The sequence below is a fragment of the Amblyomma maculatum genome, chromosome 7, assembly GCF_055883805.1.
Source record: "Amblyomma maculatum isolate TAMU_Amacu chromosome 7, ASM5588380v1, whole genome shotgun sequence".
Lineage (NCBI taxonomy): Eukaryota > Metazoa > Arthropoda > Arachnida > Ixodida > Ixodidae > Amblyomma > Amblyomma maculatum.
In genome coordinates this window covers 38,216,432-38,237,384 of record NC_139350.1, presented here as the reverse complement: position 1 = coordinate 38,237,384, position 20,953 = coordinate 38,216,432, and the positions used below count along the sequence as shown (strand labels likewise).

The following is a 20,953-nucleotide window of genomic DNA, read 5'->3' as shown; positions in this document are numbered from 1 at the left end:
CAAATGTTAACCTCGCACGCGTCGGTTCAAGGGCAGCTGCAGGGTTTTATTAAGCGTGATCATTTGTTGTTCACGTATACTTAGGAAATGAAAGAAAAAGGTCGGTGGCGTAACGGTAGCGCGTCTGTCTCCAGATCAGAAGATTGCGTGTTCAAATCACGTCCGGGTCACTTCTTTTTTGCGTCATCCTTTCTGCGCTCTACATTTTGCCTCAGACGCGGCATATCATAAAATCGGAGTGCTATATGACGAAGACGCCGTACCGTATGTTTGCGTTTCACGATGCTCTCCGCTACAAAGGTTCAATCGGCCTCTGGCCAAGGTACTGCTCAGGTTAATGCCAGCAGTAATGATTACCATGTTGTCCTTCAACGTTTCCCAACTGGTAAGCTTGTCGTCGACTCTGTTTTTCTGCATGCTGACCTCGCTGGTCGCCCCTACCGTGCCCAAGACTTCAGAGACGCCCTTCGGAGCGTGATGAATTTTGAAGAAATAAGCTATATCGCACTATTTCAAATGTCGCATATCTGGATGGTTGCATGTTAATCGGCACACTCTAAAGCAAAACTAGTCTCATGTGGAGATTTATTGGTTAAGAACCGTCGCCGTGTTGTTGTCGATCCAGAACCGAAGGTGATAAAGGCGAAACTTCTCTGGCTGCCTGAACGCTTGGATGAATCCTTTATTTGTGAAGCTCTACAAGCTTATGGCAAAGTCACCTCGATTTCGAGGGAAAACTGGAAAGTTGCCGATATTGCCGCGAAACCTTCAAAACAGTATTTGTTGTTTTTTAACAGCCGCCGGCATACAGGCTTATCACTCTGATTCTGGACCGCGTATCAGTTCCGTAATCTTTGTTTGTTACTGCTCGATGTCGCGAGTCACACCTTTATCAGTTTTGTTGTAGCGCAAGACGCACCGAGATCTGTCTCGAAGGTTCCGGCCACTCGCTTGTCTTTCCACAATGTTCCAGCCCATGCTGGTAGCTGTTTGCGACGTTATCTAGATTCTTCTGTGCAGCCTTTAAATTGAGCGTTGCCGAGTGTGACGAGCATTCTTTGTTCGACGATCAACGAGCACGTTTGTTTCTATCGCCGCCGCCGAGTTGCTTAGTTCTTTTGCGGGCGCAAGTCAGCCCAAATAAAGAGTTTCTTTAGTGCAATTATCGACCCCTTCATTTGTGTCGTCGACCTCGTCACTACTACGTGACATCTGGTGGAGGTGCTGCCTTTGATCCTTCAAGCGAAGACCCAAGCCGTGTTCCTGTCGCCCTGGAAAACCATCCTACAGGTCAACGAGCCAGCCGCCGACTTCAAGGCCTACAACCCGAACACGGTCTGCTGCCTGACCCTACTCGATCTCGGAAGACATCGACGCTCACAATGGCCCAGCCTACAGCACCGGTTGTTTTCGTTCAACCCCGTGAGCCCCCCTGCTTCCATGGACGACCGGAGGAAGATGCAGAAGACTGGGTGGACCTTTTCGACCGTGTGGCAGAATTCAATGGCTGGAACGACGCCACGAAACTCAGGCAAGTCTACTTCGTTCTTCAAGGACATGCCCGAGTTTGGTTCGAAAATCATGAGGCAGCTATGAAGGACTGGGACATTTTTAAGGAAGCGTTTTTGACTGCCTTTTCAAGCGTCGTCCGAAAAGAAAGAGCCCAGGACCTCCTTCAGTCAAGACTTCAACTTCCTAACGAGCCTGTGCTGGCGTACGTTGAAGAGATGAAGCGCCTCTTTCGCTGCGCTAACCCTAACATGACTGAAGCTGAGAAAGTCAAATTTTTAATGCGAGGCGTCAAAGAATCGCTTTTTGCAAATCTTGTCCCAAATCCGCCAACAACAGTGGCGGAATTTGAAACGGAAGCGTCTGCCATCGAGAAGACGTTGTACACCCGGATGGGCCACTACGAGCGACCACATCAACCAGACTACTCATGCCACTACCCCAGCGCATCTGCAAGCGGAGAGAACTTTCGGGAAATCATCCGGGAGATCGTGCGAGAAGAGCTCCGCAGAATGCAGCCATCATCGCAACAACCCCAGGTGGCGACACTCGCGGACGTCGTCCGTGAAGAAGTCCAGCAGGCGCTGGGCGTTCCTGAAGCGACGGCTGCGACTTTTCCAGCACAAGAGGCAACAGCGATGAACTACGCTGGTGCATTACGTCGCCCTCCGCCCCGACGTGATGACTTTCCGAGCCCTCGCCGCTACCGGCCTGTTCCTGAAAACCGTGCCTTGGCTCCCGCCCGCCAAGCCTACCAACGACCAACAAGCCCCAGGAAGTGCGACGCATGGAGGACAGCGAACAACCGCCCATTATGCTTCCACTGCGGTGAGGCCGGCCACATTCTGCGGCACTGCCCGTACCGACGAATCGGTCTCCGCGGATTTGCAGTCGACGCTCCACGACCACGCCCAGGTGAACGACCGCAAGAAATCGACAACTATCTGCGTAGCGGTGAGATTGCGCCACCAAGCCGTCGATTCAGGTCTCCATCGCCGTACAGGGCCCGCTTCGCGTCGCCAGGACGTAACTATGATGGTAGTGTGCGCGGAAGGTCCCCAAGCCCCCGTAGGGGAAACTAAAGGCAGCAACCTTTGGAGGTAAGGTTGCTCAACGGCGAAAAGAAGAAGATCCTCCGCCGCCGACGACCACTAACGACGACGCAACCATTTCATCGCCGCTCCACACGACGACATCGCCGACAACACGACCAGAGTGCAAGCAGACACCGCCGCCCAGCGAAGTAACAACAGTATGCCCCGGCCATGACCTGAAGAAACGACGAAGCCGAGATCGGACACTAAGGCCCACGTGCAATGCGAGGACGCGAACAAGTGACCTTGAAGTTGATATCGACGGTCGCAGAGTCACTGCCCTAGTAGACACCGGAGCTGACTATTCAGTCATTAGTGGACCGTTAGCCTCTCAGCTCAGAAAAGTTACCACAGCTTGGAATGGCCCGCTGATTCGCACCGCAGGTGGCAACCTGATTACTCCATCGGGACGATGCACTGCAAGAATAACCGTAAATGGGCGTACTTACCCCACCAGCTTTGTGGTCTTGCAGCAGTGCTCCCGCGACGTGATTTTAGGTATAGACTTCCTAAATGAACATAGGGCTATCATCGACCTGCGATCCAAGCTCATCAAGCTCTCTGCAGACAAAGCCATTCCTGCTACGACGACGTCGATGCAACACATCGCTCTAAACGTCCTCGATGAAGAATTGACCGTCCCGCCCCGATCAAGCATCGCAGTCTGCGTAGGTAGCGCAAACATTGAAACCGCTGAAGGTATCGTCGAAGGAAATATCCAATTGCTCTTAGAACGAGGTGTCGGCATCGCAAGAGGCATCGCGAAATTCCGGAGAGGTCAAGCTCAGGTGCTGGTAACAAACTTCACCGAAGAATACCGGCATCTCAACAAGGGCACGACGATCGCTTTTCTCGACGAATTAGCCGACCTCAAAGATGTATTCTCCCTCCACGACCAAACGCTGGAAGACGCACCGGACCTATTCCGTCAGCCCACATTTGACATCAACCCGGCATTGACCCACAACAGGAAAGACCAGATTCTCAGTCTGCTTCGAAGCTACGGGGAGTGCTTCTCATCGTCATCGAAGGTACGACAAACACCACTGGCCAAGCATCGCATAATAACGGACGAACACGCCCGACCTCTGCGCCAAAGCCCTTATCGTGTATCGCCGCGAGAACGCCAGGCCATTCGCGATCAAGTTGAGGAAATGCTGCGTGATGACGTAATCCAGCCATCTAACAAACAGCCATCTCACAAGATCCATCCAGCCTTTCAACAAATTGGGATGGATCTCCTCGGCCCCTTTCCATCTTCGTCTATGGGTAACAAGTGGATCATCGTGGCCACTGACTACCTTACCCGTTACGCCGAAGCAAGAGCACTACCAAATGGTACCGCGGCAGAAGTCGCCAAATTTTTTGTCGACCAAATTCTCTTGCGACACGGCGCCCCAGAAGTGCTCATCACGGACAGGGGAACGGCGTTTACGGCAGAGTTGACGCAAGCCATCCTGGAATACAGTCACACAAGCCATCGACGAACAACTGCATACCATCCCCAGACCAATGGCCTCACGGAGCTCCTGAACAAAACGATCGCGGACATGATCGCTATGTACGTCGACGCTGAACACAAGACCTGGGACACCATCTTGCCGTACGTGATCTTCGCGTATAACACGGCAGTCCAGGAGACGACCAGAGCGACCCCGTTTAAGCTTGTGTACGGCAGGGAGCCCACGACGACGCTCGACGCAATGCTGCCGCACGTAACCAGCGAAGACAACCTTGACGTCGCCGCCTACCTGCAGCGTGCAGAGGAAGCCCGACGACTCGCACGGCTGCGTATTAAAGACCAACAGCGCACCGACAGCCGACGATACAATTTACGACGACGCCATGCAGAGTACAATCCAGGAGACCAAGTATGGGTTTGGACACCAATTCGCCGTCGCGGATTAAGTGAAAAGTTGTTGCGTCGATATTTTGGGCCATACAAAATCCTTCGCCGCATCGGACCACTGGACTATGAAGTCATTCCCGACGGAACGTCAGCATCACAACGGCGACGCGCACGCCCAGAAATTGTACATGTTGTACGACTGAAGCCATATTACGCGCGTTAAAGAATCTGTGGTGTTTATACTTTGCAGTGTTTATGTTTAAGTTTCTTTGTTTTGAAACATCGAGGCGATGTTTTTTTAAGGGGGGAGTAATGCCGCGAAACCTTCAAAACAGTATTTGTTGTTTTTTAACAGCCGCCGGCATACAGGCTTATCACTCTGATTCTGGACCGCGTATCAGTTCCGTAATCTTTGTTTGTTACTGCTCGATGTCGCGAGTCACACCTTTATCAGTTTTGTTGTAGCGCAAGACGCACCGAGATCTGTCTCGAAGGTTCCGGCCACTCGCTCGTCTTTCCACAATGTTCCAGCCCATGCTGGTAGCTGTTTGCGACGTTATCTAGATTCTTCTGTGCAGCCTTTAAATTGAGCGTTGCCGAGTGTGACGAGCATTCTTTGTTCGGCGATCGACGAGCACGTTTGTTTCTATCGCCGCCGCCGAGTTGCTTAGTTCTTTTGCGGGCGCAAGTCAGCCCAAATAAAGAGTTTCTTTAGTGCAATTATCGACCCCTTCATTTGTGTCGTCGACCTCGTCACTACTACGGAACAGATGAAGACGCTGAGCCGAGATGTGACTTTGAGTCTTGCCGAAGGGGTTAGCGTTGGTGGCGTTCCACATCAGCTAACTGTGTGTGGAGTGCAGAGCCTCGTTTTGATACCTGGCCGACCATGTCTCTGTTTCCGCTGCAACCGTGTAGGACACATTCGTCGGCACTGCCGTACGCCGCGTTGCGAAGATTGCCGGCGTTTCGACCACACAGCAGAGGAGTGTGTGGTTACATACCCGGGCAAGCTTCGGCACCGAGTCCGGCCTCCTGACGAAGCATTACGGGAGCATATCATGGACGCGTCTGACATAATTTATGCGCCTGGCGACCTTCCTGTCGGCGTTGTGGCCTTGTCCTCAAGTGTTACTCCACAGGATACTGAGAACAAAATACTGCTCATGCGTCCGAGGGTAATGGGAACAACTCAGTGTCTCAGGCCTTGGACGAGATATCATGTCAAGCTTCGGACAAGGAGCCAACCGCAGACGATCCACCAATCGTTCCCGAACGCCCAGCGAGTGCCACCACGGATATTGGGACCCCTGTGGCCGTTGCTGTGCAACAACGTCCAGACCAGGGCCAAGTTCCTGTGGTTGACGGGCTCGCGGCTGCCGACGAGCCAGTCTTGAAACGCCGTGCATCATGTGCCTCCGAGTCCAGTGAGGAGGACAATCAAGCTGGCAACAAGCATCGTCGTCGCGGTTGAGCGTCGAAGCACAAAGGGAAGTGCCGGCGTTCGCGGTCGAGGAGGCCTGTCGGTAATTTGGAGGCGGCTTCGCCGTCTTCCGAAAGGCAAATGGAATTGTAGGCAAAACTATGTGCTGTCACCATGGCGGTCTCTGAAGAGATAGTGCTTGCAACTCTCAATGTACGGGGTCTTAGGTCTCGCCAGAGACGGATGCAACTTTGCCGACTTTTGCACAGCAGGCGTCTAGATATTGTGGCAGTCCAAGAGACGAAGATAGAGAAAGAGGAGGAAACCGCGAGGGCGCTACAGCCCTTTTTGGCAGATGTTAATGCCATTGTTGTGCATGCTGTGGGCTTGTCGGCAGGCTGTTTTCTTCTTTTTGCGAAAGAGGCTGCCTTGTACTGGCCTAACTTATAATATCGACGCCGAGGGTCGGTTGATATATTGCGATCTTCTACTCTTTAAGAAGCCATGGCGGATAATTATTGTTTATGCTTTTAATATTGTAACACAGCGCATAAGTTTTTTTGAACACAAAGCCAGCTTACTTGACTGTGACCGACATATTGTGCTAATGGGTGACTTCAAGTGTGTTTGCAACCCCATAGATCGTTCTAGGCCAGACGCGCGCAGTGTCAGGAGTGGGGAACTTTTGTTCCGTGTTACAGAAGGTGCCGGACTGGTTGATACAGGAACGTCCTGCCGTGCTTTTAGATCATTCACCCACATTCAGGGGCATTCTCACGCTCGTCTAGACCGGATGTATACATCTTGTACATTAGTTTCCCGCTGGCTTGTTTGCGAAACTATACCGGTTTTATTTTCTGATCATAGCATGGTAGTAACCCGGCTCGGTCGCAATGACCATTCAAAGTTTAGGCCTCAGTGGGAACTTTGGAAGTTAAACTCATCGCTGGTAAATGACCAAGAATTTATCATTCGTGTGCGCTCACAGCTCCAATCATGTTTTTCCAGAAATCTACCATTGTTCGCCGGTTGGGAAATGTTCAAGCAGGAAGTACGTGCGATGGCAATTGAACTTGGATCAATTAAATCTTTCTACAGCAAACATCAGGAGGAGACACTAAACAAAAATTCGTGTACCCTGTATGAGCTATAATGTGAATCCCCTGGATCATATACGGACGAAATTGCTAGTGTCAAAAGTGAGTTACAAAGGCATAATGCGGAACGATACAGGGGTGCCTTAATTCGATCTCGTGTCAAGCGTGCTTTGCACTCCGAACGGCCGACGCGGCTAGCTTTGCTTGATGAACGTCATCATGCGACTGCAAAGCTGATTCCGGGATTAATGCGTAATGGCACATTGGTTACGAGTACGAATGAGGTTACGTCCGCATTCGTGGATTATTCTCGAAGTTGTTTAGTGCCACTCCTCCTATAAGGAAGTCTGACATCTCGGGTTTCACATCCCTGGTGACCCCTTTATCAGAAGATGATTGTTCTGTAATTAGTAGCTCTTTCACGCAGCAAGAGGCAGAAGTGGCAATTGATCAGTTACCTCTCTCAAAAACGCCTGATCCTGCTGGCATTTCCTCTGAATTTAACAAAGCTTTTAAAACTGTTCTTGCTTCTATCCAGCGAGATGTCTTCGCGATAAGTTTTGATCTAGAAGCCCTTCCCGAGACTTTTACAAAATGCCACACAGTCCTAATTCCAAAGAGTACTGATGAAGAAAAATTCCGCTCAGTGGAAGGCTATAGACCCATCACACTGGCAAATGTGAATTACAAGATGTTCGCCAAAATTTTATGAAATCGCCTACAGTTCGTAATGTCTGTTCTCATTGGTCCTCACAAGACGTGCGGCTTGAGGGGCCGAGCCATACAAAGTAATGTACATATTGCGCGCACAATACTGGAATCGTGCTCCTGCTCTCATGATCAGGTTGCTTTACTTCAGGTCGACCTCGCAAAAGCATTTGATCGAGTTCGTCATTCTTTCTGGTTTTCTCTTCTGGAACGAGCGAACGTTGGCTCTGTAGTACTGAAGGGGGTGTTCCGTAGTACTGAAGGGGGTGCAACTTTGCTATAGAAATTGTTCGACTCGCCTAATTGTAAATGGCCACCTATCAAGCGCCATACCAATCAACTCTTCTGTGAAGCAAGGCTGTCTGATGTCTCCACTGCTTTTTGCTCATTACTTAGAACCACTTTGTCAGAGTGTTTTACATAACAGTAGTATCCATGGCTTCCCTCTCCATGGAGATGAGGTTAAAGTGCTTGCATATGCGGATGATTTTGCGTTTTTCTGCACTGACAAACCAAGCATAGAAAAAGTTATATCCAGCATAGAAGAATTTGCGCTGTTTCTGGTGCTCAGATGAATCACTGCATGAGGGCCGGCCTTTGGTTTGGATCGTGCGGCTCAACACCACCCTTATATGCAGGAGTTGAATGGTCATGTGTGCCCCCTAAATATCTAGGCGTTCCACTGCATGCATTTAAGTCAAGTTCAAATTATTGGAAAGAGCGCGTTCCAGTAGTCCAGCGTTATGCTAATACATTTGTCTCCTATCGCCTTTCAAAATTCGGTCGGGGTCAGGCCTGCAACATGTTTTTGGCGACAAAACTTTATTATGTGCTTCAGGTCCTCCACTGTGCTAGGCATTACATCCAGCGTTTTCACCGAATATTTGCGACGTTTATTTGGTCATCCAATTTCGAACCAATTCGACGTGATAACCTATTCAGACCTGTTTGTGCAAGGGGGCTCGGCTTAGTGCATCTGTATGTAAGGCAGTTAGTTTCCCGTTTCTTCTTTTTTCGTGATTGTTCACATCCGATTATTAGAGCATTCCTACAAGATTTTTTTTTTCATGAATCTGCTTCCCGACTTAGTGGTTTCTTCAGATTTTACTGACCGCCCGCAGTTACTAGGATTTATGCTGGAAGTTTATGCTTCGGTGAGGTTTTTGACAGTACGATTCTCGAATGAGTACCTATATTCTGTTTCGCACAAGATACTATACAAGTATCTGGTAGCAATACTTTTTCCGCCACCACTGTATCGTTATTTATACTCTGGTTTTAAGAGTCATGATGTGTTAAAAAGGGTGCTCAAAATGCTGATTTCTTCTTGCACGGAAACATGTTTCTTTAAATTACACACCAAAGCTCTACTTGTTAACATGCCTCCCTAGCAAAAATATTTTTGTATCCTCTGTAAGCTGCCATCTGTGTGATGCGCCTGAAACAATTGAGCACTGTTTCATTAATTGCAAAGACGCAATTCTTTTTTGGGATGTGCTGCAAAAAACTCTAAAGAAAGACTTTGTTCTATATTCGTACAGTGTGCGGTATCTTGCTGTTACGCAATCTGATTACGAACCATATGACATTTGTTTCCTTATTGGACTTCATAGCTTGTGGAAGACACGCATGTCGGATCGCAACGCTGAATCTGTTGTTCCACCTGGACTCCATTTTAGCAGAATAATGCTGCAACTGAAGGACACTTATGACGAAAATGACTTTCAACCTGATTGGTTTCCGCTGGTGACACGGTGCTTATTTTTGCCTGCCTTTTAAAAAGTTGTGCCTTTTGTTGTGCATCTCAGCTATGGTTGAGGGAATTGTCACGGCCGCTCGATGGAAGCGCACTAGGTGCGGCCTGCTACGTCGCCCGAAACCGGCGGGAGGCGCCTACTTCCCGTCGCCACCGCCGCGGCGCCACCGTTCGGGGACACCCGCGAGCGGAGAGCTGCGCCTGGCTGCGCTTTGAGGGAGGCGTCGGCGTGGTAGAAGCCTTTTATTTTAAGGATATTGACGCAATTTGGCAACACAGATTAGTATTTACTGTCATGTCTAGAGTGACCATGTCAACACTTAGCGCTTGCTCGGCAAAGATGTATGCTGGAGTTACCCCGAAAAACCTAATGTAACGGTGGTTCAAGGCCACTCGATTGGAGAACTCGCATTACCGTGATGTTGCATTCGGATCAAGTTGTTTGTCACGTGAAAATGTCACCCGGCTGTGAACAATTCGAAGCTGTTCAGCTGCCATGGTAGCCTAATGCGCAACCACTTAATTAACTATGTCGCTAATTTCGTGTGCCATTTTCAAACCATTTACTCATTCCTGCATACAGCTTTCATACACAAATTGATGCCAACCTGTTCTAAGCTGCCAGCGCTATCGAATAAAAAAATGTCGTACTATGAGCAACCTCAGTGAAAATGCGACATGTAACCAACCTTTCTATCCCATTCTGACAAATGTTACGGTGGAAATATGAAGATGTTTATTAGGTTAAATCTAGATGATAACCTGGAATCTTCGACTCAGTTGGAGACCTTAAATTTTGTACACCGGAACGATATCCGTCATGGCTTCCCGCAATTTGCATGACCGGACAAACTATAGCGCCCTTCATACAACCGGTCTGCCTCAAGGTGCTACGTATATGCGCCGAAAGTTTTTATTACTATTTTTATTGGCTGCTCGCAAATCCATACAATTTTGCTGGTTTGCAATTTTCAATGGAAGAACGCGCATCGAGTGTTTCCTGTTGTGAAACTCTTAGCTGCGATCACAATAATGTTCACGCTTCAGAGCGCAACTGCAGCCGAGATTCAGCAAGCAGCCGAGGGCGCAAATAAATGGCCACACACACAAAAAAAAGGAAGAAAATTACCAATCGCAGGCGGAAAACCTTTCTTGAGAGAAGTTCATTCCATAGCCATAAACTTCGCTCCACTGTTCAGTTGACATTTCCAGCCCAGCTCACTATCAGTGGGTGCAGCAACTTAACGATATCTTGCATAGCGCCTCATCATGGGCACGATCATTGTTTTCATAGATTAGCTGCAGATACTGTGTACAGTGAGAAAACAATGATGAAATCAAAAGTTTACACAGCTTGCTACTTCGCCGGACCTCTTCAGACTTCATCATCCTGTCAAGGAAGGTGCTCGTAAGCTGACAAAGCTTGATTACTTCCTTTACGGGGTAAACCAAGCCTCCATTGTCCTTGGTTTTCATTAACATGTAACTGGTCCAGTTGACTCATATTTCCTGCAAAAGCCTCTTGCACGACTGACATGTCGCCTCAAAACCATTAACAAATATCGCATAAATTAAGCAACAACTTGGTAGTGATAAACAAAACTTGGGGTTCTTAAGTCTCTTTGCAGAGCCTCGTTAGAGTACCCGCACTTTGCTACCTGCTTGTTCACCGTATCCCGTAATTGCTGCCTCTGTCGCATATCATTAGAATGCAGCCTTAAGCCACCGCATCATATGAAATAGCATCCTACACATAGCTATATAAAGCCCCTCTTTACTGAAGCCGTATGAACGTGCCCTATAGGAGTATGGTGTGCCTGACTTGGAATCTAAGGGTCCCACTTTCAATAATACCCATTTCACCCTTACATCTTATTGATTCTCTCTGGTTTGGCAGCTCCTGCCACATTCAACATGTCATGTGTTCTCATTACGCCAAAGGTGTCTGGCCATATCACCAACTAAAGTGCCTCTTACCAGAAGGTTATTTTTCCGACTTTCCGCCGACAGAGCGGGCACCGGATTTTCTGTGGAACGTGGATTTTCAGTTCATCGCATCTGCTCAAACTGTCTCAACAGTATAAACAAATATTGTGTGCACAGGCTCATTTGCCTGCAAGGCCGCTCAGACTAGCGCGGCAAAATTTAAAATAAATTGTATACTTACATAAAAAAAACAACTTCGTACCTTTTTCTTATATGTCCTCGCAACAGAACCTGCGAGAAGAGCTTCTGGTGCTACCTGATCGTGTTCATCTGCTTCACAACACATCGTTAAAAATCCTAGTTCACTGGCCAGCTCCCTGGTGACTAAATAGGTTACAACGTGTTGAAATCACAGGAAAAGAGGACGACACAACTAGCGCGGTTGTGCCGTCTTCTTCTCCTGTATTCCCGTCATGTTGTTTGCACTGCTAACCTATAATTAATCACCAACAAGTCCAATCTGCCGTCCCTTGTAGTAAATTAAATGGCAGCTAATAGGGCATTATGCTTCAGCATCGGGACTTTTTAACCTCAGCGCCGCTTTCATTTCAGAGGAAGCGAGTGCATTTCCACTCCTCGCTGCTGCCTTTGCCTGAAGCGTGCTCAGCAGATAAAATTAGAGGGTCTCTTAGATGTCTCTTAAGCGGAGGACGGCGAAAGCCTACCCTTCTCCTATCATTTGCCTCTCATTGTTTGCCACAGTTCGTAATTTCAAGTGGTCGTTTGATATATTGGTCGTTTCCCAGTCATGATGAGCCTGCCTGCGTAGTCATTGTAGCCCTTACAACTCATAACTAAACAGGTTACTCATTTAGAATCAGCAGGGTCATTACATGCCGTTTCAAATATTGGTCATTTCGTAGTCATTAGCAGTAATGATGAGTCATACCTAGCTATCATAGTCATTACCACACATCGCTAAGCACTTTTACTCATTTCTAATCAATTGCGGTCATTACATCTCGTAGATTGATATACTGGTCATTACAAATCATTCTAGCCATTATTGACCATTATTAGTCATTAGCATTAGTTATTACCTCTATCAATGTCTATTTATAACTTTCATTGATTACCTATCACCATCAATCATTTTCATCCTTTATCTCCCTCTTTGCACGTCCGCTTTTGCGACTGACACACCAGTGCACACATGCGACGCACACATTACAGGCACCGCTTCTGCGCACAGATTTTCGCTCTATGAGCCTAGAACGGCTTTCACCTTAAAAAACAAACGCATCCCGTCTCATCGTTAACGTGCTTGCACACGCGCACACAAAAAAGTTTGCGTTTACCACGCAGACGAGAGGCGAACGCGTCCAGAAAGGAAGCAAACCGCGCGCTCAGAGCTGGCGACTCCGGCGGCGACGTGTCCCCGAACAGTAGCGCCCTCAGCAGAAATAGCGGGCGCAACTGTAAACTCCCCAAGGACGCGCTTGCCCATTGACGGCGGCGCGACGCAGCAGGCCGCACCCAGCGCGCTTCTATCGAGCGGCCGTGGAATTGTAAATAGTCTGCGTACATAACCCTTTCTGTATAATAAAAACCATGTCAGAAAAACAAAGACAAAAAAGACTCGGCGGCGCAACGGTAGCGCGTCTGACTACAGATCAGAAGGTTGCGTGCTCGAATCACGTCCGGGTCACTTCTTTTTTGCGTCACCCTTTCTGCGCTCTACATTTTGCCTCAGATGCGGCATAACATAAAATCGGAGTGCTATACGTGGACCTGACACCTACTCCGCCGAGGTAGGCAAAAAGCCAAACTCGGTGGCGCAAATTATTATGCTCCTGGGCCTCCACGCTGTGTAGAAAACTCGAATGCGGTTCGAACACGCTTACGTCGGTGTTCGCCCGGTGCGCGAACATTTCACTGAGGGCGTTCTGCGCTTGAGAAATGTTTAGAGCGCACTGCCTGAAAATAAGACTCTGTGGCGCAACGGTACCGCGTCTGACTCCAGATCAGAAGGTTGCGTGTTCGAATCACGTCCGGGTCACTTCTTTTTTGCGTCACCCTTTCTGCGCTCTACATTTTGCCTCAGATGCGGCATATCATAAAATCGGAGTGCTATACGTGGACCTGACACCTACTCCGCCGAGGTAGGCAAAAAGCCAAACTCGGTGGCGCAAATTATTATGCTCCTGGGCCTCCACGCTGTGTAGAAAACTCGAATGCAGTTCGAACACGCTTACGTCGGTGTTCGCCCGGTGCGCGAACATTTCACTGAGGGCGTTCTGCGCTTGAGAAATGTTTAGAGCGCACTGCCTGAAAGTAAGACTCGGTGGCTGAGCCTGAAAATGTTGCTTGCTGGAAACAGCGCATCGGCCGTTGGCCGAGGTCTTTCGACTCTTCAGGACACTACCGAAACGTACAAAGTTGTCCTTCCACGCCTGCCCACCGGTAATGCTGTCCTTAATACCGTTTTCCTGCATGCCGACCTTAAGGGTCGCCTGTACCGATCACCTGACTTTCGAGACGCACTTGCACAGATTTTGGACCTTCGGGAAATTTTGTGCATTGGTCAGTACCAAATGAGCCACGTGTGGATGGTTACCTGCGAGAGTAGTTCTTCAAAGCAGAAGCTAATTAACAAAGCAGAGTTCCCTGTGAAAGGACTTCGGTGCATGGTGTTCGACCCGGATACAAAGAATGTCAAGGTTAAGCTGCTTTGGCTTCCACGCTATATGGAGCACCGGAGGATTGTGGAAGCTTTCGAGCCTTACGGAACGATTCAATCTGTGGAGCTTGAAAAGTGGCGGTGCCCAGGGATGGAGCACATGGAAACGGCGAACCGTGAAATCTCCCTCACGCTCAAGGACGGAGTGTCAGCAAGTACAATTCCTCACACTCTTAATGTTTATGGGGTGCAGGCATTAGTGCTTATCTCAGGGAGGCCTCCACTGTGTCTTCGATGCAGCCGGGTAGGTCATATACGGCGTCAGTGCCGAACGCCTCGATGCACCCAGTGCCGGCGCTTTGGCCATACTGTGGAGAACTGTGTATTAGGTTATGCCGATAGACTGCGTCAAGGCCAGTGGTCACGAGAAGATGACGTGGCGTCCGAACATATCATGGATGTGTCAGAGGTTGTTGATGTAACTGGTGAGTTAGGTCGTGAACCTCATATTGATGGGGACCAGAAGCCTTCTGCACTTCACACCAACTCAGAAGAATCTGCAGTGACTGGCCATCAAGAACCAGCGTCTCCAGAGCCAAAACCGCCGGACCCGGGCCCGCCTGTGAGTGCCACTCAGAGTGCTGCGCTTGCTGCCCAAGAACCACCTGTCATTGAAGGTCGTCTGGATATGCCTCCTGTGGAATCAATGGGGAAGATACTGCCAGTGGATGCTCGCCTATCCTCCTTCGTCATTGATTCTCCTTCGTCGTTGGAGGGTAACAGTGAGCCGTCTGCGGCGCCGATCTCTGGTGCGTCCGGTTGTCTGTCGGCTGTCAGTGTGGCAGCGAGCGATGTGCTCCAATCAGGTTCGTGGGCCGAAGCCTTGAGTGTCCCAGAGGAGGACATGGACAACACAGTGCCTTTGAAGCGTCCCGCAGATGATGAGGTGTGTATCGATGGTGCTGGCCAGAAGGCACACTGTGTAGAGACCACAGGAAGGGTGACTTTAAAGAGGAGGGCGATGTCTGCCCGAAAGGACGCCAATTTGCAGGCGGGCCACCCCATTCCAGGGGATGATGTTTAAAAGGACTAGTACCAAAAATGGCTAGAGTCGCAGCATATCAAGTCGCTACCCTTAACGTCAGGGGTATGCGTAATCGTCGGAGACAGCAGCAGTTAAGACATCTGTTAAAGAAATGGAGTGTGTCTGTAGCAGCAATTCAGGAAACAAAGTTGGCCTCCGATGAAGAGACGGAAGCTGCTCTTGAGCCGTTTTTGCCGGAATATAACATCATTGTTAGCCACGCTCGAGGCTTGTCCGGAGGGTGTATGCTATTCCTGGCCAAAACACTAGAGATGACAGCCATGTCTTATTGCATAGATGGCGAGGGACGACTTATATCCTGTGACCTCACAATCTCAGGTGTGCAGTGGCGAATTATTTGTGTTTACGCCCCTGTAAAACAGCGAGACAGAAGGCATTTTTTTTCTTTCATTAGTTAATCATTTGTGCACAGATCGCAAAATTATGTTGTTGGGAGATTTTAATTGTGTTTGTAGGGATGAGGACCGATCAGCATTATGTAAGAGATATGATCCTAGTGCTGCATTACTTAACGATTTGGCTTGTGAATATAACCTTGTGGATGTGGGGCAGGAAAAAAGCGACAGTATTCATTTCACTCATTTTCAGTTCTCCTCTAATGCCCGCCTTGACAGAATTTATGTTTCTGCAGACATGTTAGCAAATTTGTTTGGTTACTGGGTGCGGCCCATCTTCTTCAGTGACCATTGTATGGTGTCTCCTCATGTAGGGAGGTACAATCGGCCGATACTTCACCCTCGGTGGGAACTGTGGAAAATGAATAATTGTCTGCTCTCAGATGAAATCTTTAAGCGTGCTGTACCTACTTGTTTGAAAGACATATGGTCACGCCATGATCTGTCAGTTTTTCAAAAATGGGACTTGTTCAAACAGGAAACCAAAAACTTAGCAATTGAAGCCTCTGCAAGAATCGCGTTCCTAAAGAGACACCACCTTCGTGAGCTTGGGCGCACTCTAGCTGAGCTACATGAGCTAGAGAGGGTTAGCCCGGGTGCCTATGTTGAAGAAATTAATAACGTAAAGGCAGAGCTTCAACAAATTGCGACGGAAAGATACAAGGGGGCCCTAATAAGATCTAGGACTCGAAGGTTTCTTGACGAGCAACCTTCACGTCGGGCCCTCAGTGATGAAAGAGAGAATTCTCTTACGAAGGAAATATTGGAAATTCAGTATGGTGGTTGCACATATAGTGATGCTCCTAGTATTCTTGCTGCTTTCTATGATTATTATCGAAAGCTGTTCGGCAGTTGTAAAGATCCAAATCAGGGTTTCGATTATAATTCCTTACTTGAGAACTTTCCTCGACTAGACGATGAGAAATGTGCTGTAGTAGAGGGACCCATCACTTTGGAAGAAATTAAATCAGCCATTTCAGACCTTCAGAACCAGAAATCTCCTGGCCCAGATGGTATTACAAGCGAATTTTATAAAACATTTTCGCCTTGCCTAACGCCTGTTTTGATGGAAGTATTCCAAGCATCTTATGATGTGGGTTTCCTGCCTCCCACTTTCTATTCAGGCCACACAATATTAATATCCAAAAGCAAAGATACTAATCGGTTGAAAACTGTTGAAGGATATCGTCCAATTTCCCTCTGTAATGTTGATTACAAAATTTTTGCCAAGGTCCTTTGTTTTCGTTTGCAGCTGGTTATCATGGACTTGATAGGTTCGCATCAGGTATGTGGTATCAGAGGGCGCAGTATTCAAACACACATCCATATTGCACGTTCAGTAATCGAGACAGTATCAGATGAGACAGGCCAAGTAGCTCTGATTCAAATTGACCTGACGAAGGCGTTTGATAAAGTTCGGCACAATTTCTTGTTCGCGGTCTTGGAGAATGCAAACATTGGTGACGTTTTGCTCAAAGGCATAAGGCTGTGTTATATGAACTCGTATACAAGACTAATTGTTAATCAGGAGCTAATGAAACCAATACCACTGGAATCATCTGTTCGTCAAGGATGTCCACTGTCTCCACTATTGTTTGGCTTATATCTGGAACCCCTCTGTCTCAGTATAATTAACAGTGCAGCCATCCGTAGTTTCTCTCTGGCTCAATGTGAAGTTAAGATTTTAGCTTACGCGGACGATATCGCCCTCTTTTGTTCTGACAAAAAGAGTGTACTTGAGGCTTTACACTTGACTGAACAGTTTTGCGATGTATCAGGCGCGGCCCTTACTTTAGATAAATCCAAAGGTTTTTGGTTGGGACACTGGGGCACTAGACCAAGCCAGTTTGGAGGCATATGCTGGGACTGTAGTCCTCTTCAGTACTTAGGGGTTCCGCTGCACCAAGTTCGTAACAGCGCAGCGTACTGGAATTCACAAATCGTACCTATGCGGCGACAAACGCAGGCTTGGATGGGCAGGGAACTCTCAGTGTTTGCTAGGGCACAGGTCTGTAACATATTTTTGTTTGCAAAGCTTGCGTATGTCCTTCAAGTCCTGCATTGTGCGAGGAGCAAAGTACAAGTTATACACAGAATATTTGCAACATTTGTGTGGCGCTCTCAATGGGAGCCCATGCGGCGTGACAACTTGTTTCTTCCCTTAGAGTCTGGTGGAGTGGGCCTTGTTCACTTGTTTGTGCATCAACTTGTCTCCCGTTTTTTCTTTTTCAAATCGGCAAACCATCCGTTTCTTGTAACTGTGCTCATTAGGCGCCTTAGTCCACATTTGCCTTACTTATTCGCACCAACTGGGCAGGCTCGTGAGGGGCGTTTATGGGGATTCCTTAAGGAGGTTGCTGACACTTTCAATTTTCTCACTGTGCGTTTCTCTGTAGATTACCTGTATAGCCTCTCGAGAAAGCAGATGACCCAGGCTCTCACTGAGTCTTTGTTCCCTACACCGTTGTATCGGCAGCCTTATCTGGGGTTTTTGGACACCACTGTTCTAAAGCGTGTTAGGCAAATGTGCATTCAGGCAGCTGCAAAAACGTTCTTTTTCAAATTACATACAGCGACGTTGCCTGTCAAGACATTTCTTCACAATAAGGAGATGTTTGTGCCCTGGTCGGTAAATTGTCGTCTCTATAACGTGCCTGAGACAATTGATCATTGCTTTATTCTGTGCCGTGATGCTATGTTCTTTTGGGACATGCTACAAAGAACTCTTAAAAAGGACATTGAAATTACGCCTTATACAATTAGATTTTTGCCTCCTGGCAAAAACTCTGTCGTGCCTTACGATCCATTTGTGTTGATGGGACTGTTCAGCCTTTGGAAAAGCCGCATGATCGACAGGCATGCAGAGCCACCAAGATCGTCGAAATCCGTGTTTCGGGAGCAGTGTGCTTTGGTGAGAAGTGTATATGCTGCACGTGAAGAACCTCCAAACTGGATGCCGTATCTAGACGCATGTGTATGTCTCCCAGACTTTTGATGTTCTGATGATTGTGCATTGTCGGGTTGAGGATATGACGGGCTCGTATTAAGCAGCCCGGTAACTTTAGGCATGGACATGTTTAAGTAAGTGTTGTTCCTTTTTACGGAAGTTTTTCCATGCAATAAAGAAAAAAAAAGACTCGGTGGCGCAACGGTAGCGCGTCTGACTCCAGATCAGAAGGTTGCGTGTTCGAATCACGTCCGGGTCACTTCTTTTTTGCGTCATCGTTTCTGCGCTCTACATTTTGCCTAAGATGCGGCATATCATGAAATCGGAGTGCTATAAGGGGACCTGACACCTACTCCGCAGAGGTAGGCAAAAAGCCAAACTCGGTGGCGCAAATTATTATGCTCCTGGGCCTCCACGCTGTGTAGAAAACTCGAATGCAGTTCCAACACGCTTACGTCGGTGTTCGCCCGGTTCGAGAACATTTCACTGAGGGCGTTCTGCACTTGAGAAATGTTTATAGCGCACTGCCTGAAAATAAGATTCGGTGGCGCAACGGTAGCGCGTCTGACTCAAGTTCAGAAGGTTGCGTGTTCGAATCACGTCCGGGTCACTTCTTTTTTGCGTCATCGTTTCTGCGCTCTACATTTTGCCTAAGATGTGGCATATCATGAAATCGGAGTGCTATAAGGGGACCTGACACCTACTCCGCAGAGGTAGGCAAAAAGCCAAACTCGGTGGCGCAAATTATTATGCTCCTGGGCCTCCACGCTGTGTAGAAAACTCGAATGTAGTTCGAACACGCTTACGTCGGTGTTCATTCGGTTCTCGCAAATTTCACTGAGGGCGTTCTGCGCTTCAGAAATGTGTACAGCGCACTGCCGGAAAAAAGACTTGGTGGAGGGATTCTGCTTCCAGCCACGCCAGTGAACGGACGCAGGATGCAGGACTCCTCAGGAGCGACTTCAGCGGCCATGTCAGGCCGCGGTAACAGGACTGCTGAACAGGACAGTACTTACCAGGTTGTTTTGCCTGCACTGCCAACAGCTTGGTTTGTTTTGAAAAGCGAGTTTTTGCACGCCGACATCAGGGCCCGCCCGTACCGGGTGGAAGATTTCAGGGATGCTTTAGGACAACACTCGCTAAAACCCAATGTTATCGCAATGGGGGCGTGACGGATGAGCCACGTTTGGGCCGTCACTCGCAAGGATACTGAAGCGGTGATCAAGATTGTAAGTGTAGGTGAGATGTGTGTGAAAAATGGTCGCTGCTTGGTGCTTGACCCGGCGAACCAGGACGTGCGACTCAAACTTCACTGGATGCTACACAACGTGCCAGACGAGGATGTTAGTGCTGCATTTGCGCTGTACGGAAAGGTGTCGGAAGTTTCCTGGGAGCTCTGGCGTGTTAAAGGTATGCTAGAAAAGGGCTCTATAACTAGACAAGTCGCGCTGAAGCTGAAAGCTGGCATGAAGCTCGACGACCTGCCGCATCAGTTGAATGTTAGCGGTGAGTTGGCGCTCGTCATTGTGCCCGGCAGACCCCCGTTGTGCCTACGCTGGCGCAGTACGGGTCACATCCGCATAGAGTGCCGGGTTTCTCTCTGCGGAACCTGGCGACGGTTCGGGCATGAAGAGAGCCAGTGTGCTGGTACCAACGCTAGCATCGCCGGTCCTGGGACCAGCGCAGACTCGTCCGAGTTAATTGTGGACGAGGCGGAAGCGGAGGAGGCGGCTGACATTAGAGATCAGTCAACAAAACAGGACTCGCATTCCATGACTGTTTCAACAAAGCATTAGGTGACGGTCCCCAGTCATGAGAACGAAACTCGACAAGCCTTCCAAGTTCCGTCAAAGGACCATGAAGGTGCGTCAGAAGCGTCAGAAGTTGCAAACGATTTTTCTGACGCTCAGGAGCATCTCAGTACTGAGCCTTCCTATACTGATGCCATGGAGGTTGGGCCGGAGACAGCAGCTTTAATTGCCGCGAAACGTCTGCACGAAGAAAGCGTCGAGGAGACTCAGCTACCAGGCGGTGTTTGTGGTGAGCCGCCGCCGAAATCGTCGGGCATCCGAAGAGCAACGTTAAGACCGAAGCCGAACTTCTCGGCCGACACGCGGCAGGCGGGGAAACCGCCTCCGTAGTTTTTGTGATGTCCTGAACGATTTGTGGGTCGGCTGCCTACCGACCAGCGTCAGGAACCTTCGCCAACCAAGCGGAGCTTGTGTGAGCAAAAATAAAACAAGATGCTTGTACTTCGTTTGATTGGTTTTGTTTGCGCGGTGTAACGTCCCAAAGCGACTCAGGCTATGAGAGACGCCGTAGTGGAAGACTCCGGAAATTTCGACCACCTGGGGTTCTTTAACGTGCACTGACATCGCACAGCACACGGGCGCCTTGCTTTTCGCCTCCATCGAAAAGCGGCCACCGAGGTCGGGATTCGATCCCGCATCCTTGGGAACAGTAG

General features: G+C 48.7%; 4 non-coding genes across 4 annotated transcripts; all 4 read left to right on the top strand.

Moving 5' to 3' along the window:
- Positions 1 to 12,998: 12,998 nt before the first annotated feature.
- Positions 12,999 to 13,070, top strand: TRNAC-ACA (transfer RNA cysteine (anticodon ACA)). Its single transcript has one exon. It is a non-coding gene; the product is annotated as a tRNA-Cys (tRNA).
- Positions 13,071 to 13,349: 279 nt separating this feature from the next.
- Positions 13,350 to 13,421, top strand: TRNAW-CCA (transfer RNA tryptophan (anticodon CCA)). The gene has a single exon. It is a non-coding gene; the product is annotated as a tRNA-Trp (tRNA).
- Positions 13,422 to 18,676: 5,255 nt separating this feature from the next.
- Positions 18,677 to 18,748, top strand: TRNAW-CCA (transfer RNA tryptophan (anticodon CCA)). Its single transcript has one exon. It is a non-coding gene; the product is annotated as a tRNA-Trp (tRNA).
- Positions 18,749 to 19,027: 279 nt separating this feature from the next.
- On the top strand, positions 19,028 to 19,099 carry TRNAL-CAA (transfer RNA leucine (anticodon CAA)). The gene has a single exon. It is a non-coding gene; the product is annotated as a tRNA-Leu (tRNA).
- Positions 19,100 to 20,953: the final 1,854 nt, after the last annotated feature.